Below are 6764 nucleotides of genomic sequence, written 5' to 3'. Positions count from 1 at the left end.
AAAAAAAAAAAAGAAAGAAAGAAATTAGGACTATCATTGCTGATGTCAGATGCATCTTGAGTGAAACCGGAGAATACCAAAGAGATGTATACTTATTTTATTGACTGCAAAATCATTCGACTGTATGTGTCTTAAAATATATATATAGATAACAGGAATAATGGAAATTCAACTCTTATTTGTGCAAAACTTTGATATGCTGGTGACATTGTGACAGATAATCAGATGGCACTGAGAAAAAAGGCTGAGACTAGTGACTGTAAAAATTAAATTAACCAAGGAAGGAGGCAAGCAATATATGGAGAAACCACAGTTTCCTAAAGCAATGCCTTGAAAGGAGTTAACAGACCCTAAAAGTAGCAGGACGAATAATGTGACATTGTAAAATAACTCATGAAACTATGAAATCTATGTTTCAGTTGTTTTCCAGATTACAAAAAGTCCTCCTGAAAGACTGTGTTCAGTCAGTTTAAGAGAGATGCACAGTGAGGCCACTCCCAACCACTAGCTGATTTTAAATGGCAGTTCCAACATTAACCTGGGATTCAAACTAAGAATAAAGAACTTTTGTGCAAGCCCAATTACTTGTACATCAGACACCCATGCTACAGACTCCATTTTCAAATTTCAGACTTTATCTTAGCCCAAAGTTCCATGTGCACCCATTGAAAAGAGGACCCAGGAAAGAGCTTGTAAAACCCCGACTGCACACAAGAAACCTTACCCCCAAAACACATACCAATTCTTGATTCAGATGACAGCCTTAAAAAGGAAAAAAAATGGCAGCCTTACAAAAGCCATTTAATATGTAAGTTCGGAGATACACTGTTGTCTATGAGTGTCTCCCCAGTAGATCTCTCCTGCTTGTTCTTATTCTTTAAGAAGCCCCTTAACACAATTTTCACTTTTTAGTCTTTTTGTCCACACCCATCTCCAAGAGCAGCACAGCCTTGCACATAATCATTAATTTGTATCATACTGATTAAATTCAAAGACCATAGCCCTCAACATAAAGCCCTCACAATTAGACCAGTAAGCAACATCGTGATAAATGTAGAAAAAAATTGAAGTTGTCAAGGGTTTTATTTTACTTGGACCCACAAGTAATGCTCATGGAAGCAGCAGTCGAGAAAGCAAATGATGTATTTCATTGTGTAAATGTGCTGCAAAAGACAGTTTTAAAGTGTGAAAAAGAAAAGCTGATTTGAGGTGTGTCTGACTCAAACTAAGATACTTTCAATTGTCTCATATTGCATGGGAAAGCTGTACAATGAATAAAGAAGACTGAAGAGTTAGTCCATTCAAATTATGCTGTTGGCAAAGAATGTTGAATATATCAGGAAATGACAGAATAACAAACAACTCTGTCTTGTAAGAAGTACAGCTAAAATGTTCCCTAGATGCTTACTTTGGGCATATCATCAAAGGGGACCAATCCCTGCAGAAGGACATCATGCTTGGGAAAGTAAAGAAGTCCGAAGAACATCATGCTTGGGAAAGTAAAGGAGTTGGAAGAAAGGGCAAGACCCTCAACAGGATGGATTGATGCAGCAACTGCAACAATGGGCTCAAAGGAAAAAATCAACTATTGTTGGACCAGGCATTGTTTTGTTCCACTGTACATGTGATCACTGAGTAGGAAATGACTTGGCAGTTGTGTTGTTGTTGGGTGCCATCAAGTCAAGCTCAACCCTCAGCGACCCTCTGCACAACAGAACAAAATACTGCCCTGTCCTCCCCCATCCTCACAATTGTTCCTATGCTTGCGCGCATTATTGCAGCCACTGCATCAACCTATCTTGTTGAGAGTCTTCCTCTTTTGCTTTGTTCCTCTACTGTACTCATCATGATGTCATTCTTCACAGACTGGTCTCTTCTGACAACATGTTCAAATTATGTCAATCTTGACATCTTTGCCTCTAAGGAGCTTTGGTAGTTACACAATTTCATGTCACTTTGATAAAAGGGTGGAGTCTAACCTGTCAATCAGGTCACAGCCTGAGGCTGCTTCCTTCTCATGAGAATTCTGGTAATTTCCTCTCTGTCACTGGAGAGGCAGTCCACACTCTCACTCTGCTTTACTACCCTCTTGACAAGCCTCATGGAGCCACGCTGATGGAGCCAGAGCCTTGGAGCTGGAGAATCCACCAAGTGGAGACCCACACCGGCATTGAGATGCTTCCACCGCCACTGGATCCACAAGACTTTCCACCCACAGCCCTGTGATCTTCCTGCATTTGGCATCATTGCATGTGCTGCGTAAGTCTAAAGAGGAATTAATGGACTAGTGTCAGAAATGTGGGCTAATAACTTATGGACTTGATCTGGACTGGGCTGGGATGCTTTCTCAATATACAATTGCTCTTTGATATAAAGCTTTTTCCTGTACATATATGAGTCTCCCTGGATTTATTTCTCTAGTCTACATGGACAAACACAGGAGCACTCTGGCCACACATTTTCCAAGAAAGACTTGTTTGTACTTTTAGCAGTCCATGGTACTCTAAATATTCTTCTCCAGCACCACAATTCAAATGAATTGATTCTTCTTAGGTCTTCCTTAGTCAATGTCCAACTGTCACATGCCTGTGAAAATACCACGGCTTAGGTCAGGCACACCATAGTGCTCAAAGTAACATCCTTGCTTTTCAACACTCTCAAGAGGTCTTGTGCACAGATTTACCGAATGCAATGTGTCTTTTGATTTCTTGAATTCTGCTTCCATGAGAATTGATTGTGGATCAGCAGGACAAAATCCTTGACTACAATTTTTTCACCATTTATTATGATTTACCTACTGTTGCAGTTGTACGGAATTTGGTCTTCTTTGCATTGAGTTGTAATAATTCATACTGAAGGCTGAAATCCTTGACCTTCATCAGCAAGTGTTTCAGGTCCTCACTTTCAGCAAGCAAAATTGTACTATCTGCATATTGAAGGTTGTTAATAAGCCTTTCTCCAATCCTGATGCTACATTCTTCTTCATATAAGCCAGCTTCTCTGATCATTTGTTCAGGATACAGGTTGAATAAGTAATGTGAGAGGATACGCACACCTCTCCTGAGTTAACACCATGCAGTATTCCATTGTTCTATATCCACAACTGCCTCTTGATTCATGCACATGTGAGTGCAATGAAGTGTTCTGGAATTATCATTCTTCTCAAAGACTTTCATAGTTTGTTATGCTCCACAGTTGAATACCTTGGCATAGTCAATAAAACACAAGTAAACATCTTTCTGGTATTCTCTGCTTTCAACCAAGATCCATCTGACATCAGTAATATCCTTTGTTCCACCACCTTTTCTGAATCCAGCCTGAACACCTCTGTCAACTCCCTATCAATATACTGCTGGATGATTTGTTGGATGATTTTCAGCAAAATTTTACTTGCATGTGTTATCAATGATACTGTTTTATAATTTGAGCATTCTACTGGGTCACCTTTCTTTGGAATGGGTACAAATATGGATGTTTTCCAGTCAGTTGGCTAAGTAGATGAATAAGTGCTTCCAGTGCTTCATCAACTTGTTGAAATATTTCCATTGATATTCTATCTAGCCTTGTTTGGGGCTAATGCTTTCAGTGTAACTTTGACTTACTCCTTCAACACCATTGGTTCTTGCTCAGATGCTACCTCCAGAAATGGAATGTCAACTAGCTCTTTTTGGTAAATTGACTTTGTGTGTTCTTTCCATCTTATTTTGTGCTCCTGCATCATTCAGTACTTTGTCAATGGAATCTTCAATATTTCAATTTGAAGCTTGAATTTTTCCTTGAGTTCTCTTAGTTTAAAATATGCTGAACAAATTTTTCCTTTTTGGGTTTTCTAATTCTAGAGCTGTGTATGTTTCATTATAATATATAACTTTCTCTTCTTGAACTTTCTGCTCTTTGACTTCATAATTTCTTCCATGTATCTTAGCTACTCTAAAGTTAAGAGCAAGTTTCAGAGTCTCTTCTGACATCCACTTTGATCTTTTCTTTCTTTCTTGTCTTTTTCATGACCTTTTCTGTCATTAGTGTTCAATGCAGCAAATCTGTTCTTGATATGTTCTCAAAATTCAAGTGGAATAGACTCAATCGTATTTTGGCTCTCATGGACTTGTTTGACGTTTCTTCAGCTCCAACTTGAACTTACATATCAGCAATGAGTGGTTTGTTCAATAGTTAGTCTCTGACCTGGTTTTAGCTGCTGATATTGAGCTTCTCTATTGTCTCTTCCCATATTTGATTTCTGTGTTTTTCATCTGGAAAAGCCCATGTGCATAGTTGCCATTTGTGTTGCTGAAAAAAGGGTATTTTCTGTGAGCAAGTCCTTGGTTTTACAAAATTTTATCATGTGATTTCCAGCTTTGTTTCTATTACTGAGACAATATTTTCCAACTATTATTCTTTCCTCTTTGTTTTCTATTTTTGCATTCTATTCACCAAGATCTATGCATCTTGGTTGTTTGTTTGATCAATTTTAGACTGAAGATGTTAGCAGAATTCTTCAACTATGCACAAATGATGAGAGTTGGTGGTAAGGCTAAAGATACAATAATATTCACTGACAATATCACACACAGGTTTGTAAGAATAATACATAATCTTAAAACAGCAAGTAAGACATTGAAATAGTAAGTAAATCTTAATACGCCTACCGACAGTGCAATACTCTTGGTATAGCTTTCTTCTACCTTTTCAACGCCTACCGACAGTGCAATACTCTTGGTATAGCTTTCTTCTACCTTTTCACACACTACATAGTTTCAGTCTAAAATCCTCATTACAGGTATGTTTGAAGTAGAGCATAGTTCGCCTAAAAGGGTTTCTACATCACATCCCTCTGGTATGGCCTTTTTAGTGTACTGTGCACCTTGAAGATCCAGGGTTCAATGTCTCGGTGTTCTATGGCACATGATCTGGGTCCCCAGGAGGTGGACAGAAATTCTTAGCAAATGGCTTATTAGGAGCATAATATAAGGGATACTCCTCTCTTAGGGTCCTTGAAAGTACTGTTAGTAATTTTCCCCCCTGCAATGAAGTTGGTCCTCCTCTTTCTTCTTCTTTTTAAAAAATCATTTTATTGGGGGCTCATACAACTCTTACCACAATCCATACATCATCCATTGTGTCAAGCACATTTGTAAATTTGTTGCCATCATCATTTTCAAAACATTTTCTTTCCACTTGAGCTATTGGTATCAGCTCCTCATTTTTCCTCTTCCCTACCCCACCCTCCCTCCTTCATAAACTCTTGATAAAATTTATAAATTATTATTATTTTTTCATGTCTTACACTGACCGATGCCTCCCTTCATCCACTTTTCTGTTGTCCATCCCCCCAGGGAGGGATGGACATGTAGATCAATGCGATGGGTTCCCCCTTTCTCCCCACACCTTCCCCTTACCCTCCTGGTATCACTACTCTCAATATTGGTCCTGAGGCGTTTATCTGTCCTGGATTCCCTGTGTTTGGAGCTCTTATCTGTGCCCATGTACATGCTTTAGTCTAGTTGGATTTGTAAGGTAGATTTGGGGTCATGATAGTCGGGAGAGGAAGCATTAAAGAAGTAGAGGAAAGTTGTGTGTTTCAACAGTACTATACTGCACCCTGACTGTCTCGTCGCCTCCCCATGACCCTTCTGTAAAAGGGATTTCCAATTGCCTACAGATGGGCTTTGGGTCTCCACTCCACCATCACCCTCATTCCCATTGATATGATTTTTTTGTTCTGGGTCTATGACGCCTGATACCTGATCCTCTGAACACCTCATGATCACAGAGGCTGGTGTGCTTCTTCCATGTGGGCTTTGTTGCTTCTCAGCTAGATAGCCCAGATTATCTTCAAGCCTTTAAGACCCCAGACGCTATATCTTTTGATAGCTGGACACCATCCGCTTTCTTCACCACATTTGCTTATGCACCCACTTTGTCTTCAATGATTGTGTTAGGAACGTGAACATCATGGAATCCCAGGTTATTAGAACAAAGTATTCTTGCATTGAGGGAGTACTTGAGTAGAGGCCTATAGTAGTTACATAATTTGGTGTCAATTTGGGATTTGAGAGGATTAAGAGTGAAGGGGTAGAGTCTAGTCTGTCAATCACATCATAGCTAATGAGTCCTCTATGTGGGCATGGCCTTCTGAGAATTCTGGGAACTCTGGCATTTCCCTACTTGGAGATGGGAGATACACTCTCTCTGTTCACTCCCTTGGAGACGCTCTACTGACAAGACATATGGCACTACACTGAGCTGGAGAAGTTACATAGAGACCCCTGTCAGTGCTGAGATGCTTTCAATGCCACTGGATCCAAAGACTTTATACTCACTGGCCTGTTACTGTCCTGTATTTGGCGTCACAGTATGTGTTTCCTGAGTCTGAAGAGGACTTTATACATTGGTATCAGACATATGGGCTAATATGGGACTTATGGGCTTGGACTGGACTGGATTGGGGTGCTTTCTTAATGTACAATTACCCTTTATATAAAACTCTCTCTTAAACACATATGAGTTTCTATGGCTTTGTTTCTCCAGTATACCGGGCCTAACACTAAGCCCAATGTCCATCTGCTACCTAAATACTAAACCTACAGATATATGTGCAAAGATCTATTTCCCTATCGTTATATATAAACATGTTTACATATGTACATGCCTGTATTTATTTTAATTTTTAATCATTTTATTAGGGGCTCATACAACTCTTATCACAATCCATACATACATCAATTGTGTAAAGCATATTTGTACATTCATTGCCCTCATCATTC

This window comes from Echinops telfairi, unplaced genomic scaffold (assembly GCF_000313985.2).
Source record: "Echinops telfairi isolate 266 unplaced genomic scaffold, ASM31398v2 ScPeMD7_35;HRSCAF=133_1, whole genome shotgun sequence".
Lineage (NCBI taxonomy): Eukaryota > Metazoa > Chordata > Mammalia > Afrosoricida > Tenrecidae > Echinops > Echinops telfairi.
Note: the sequence above shows the minus strand (reverse complement) of the source record.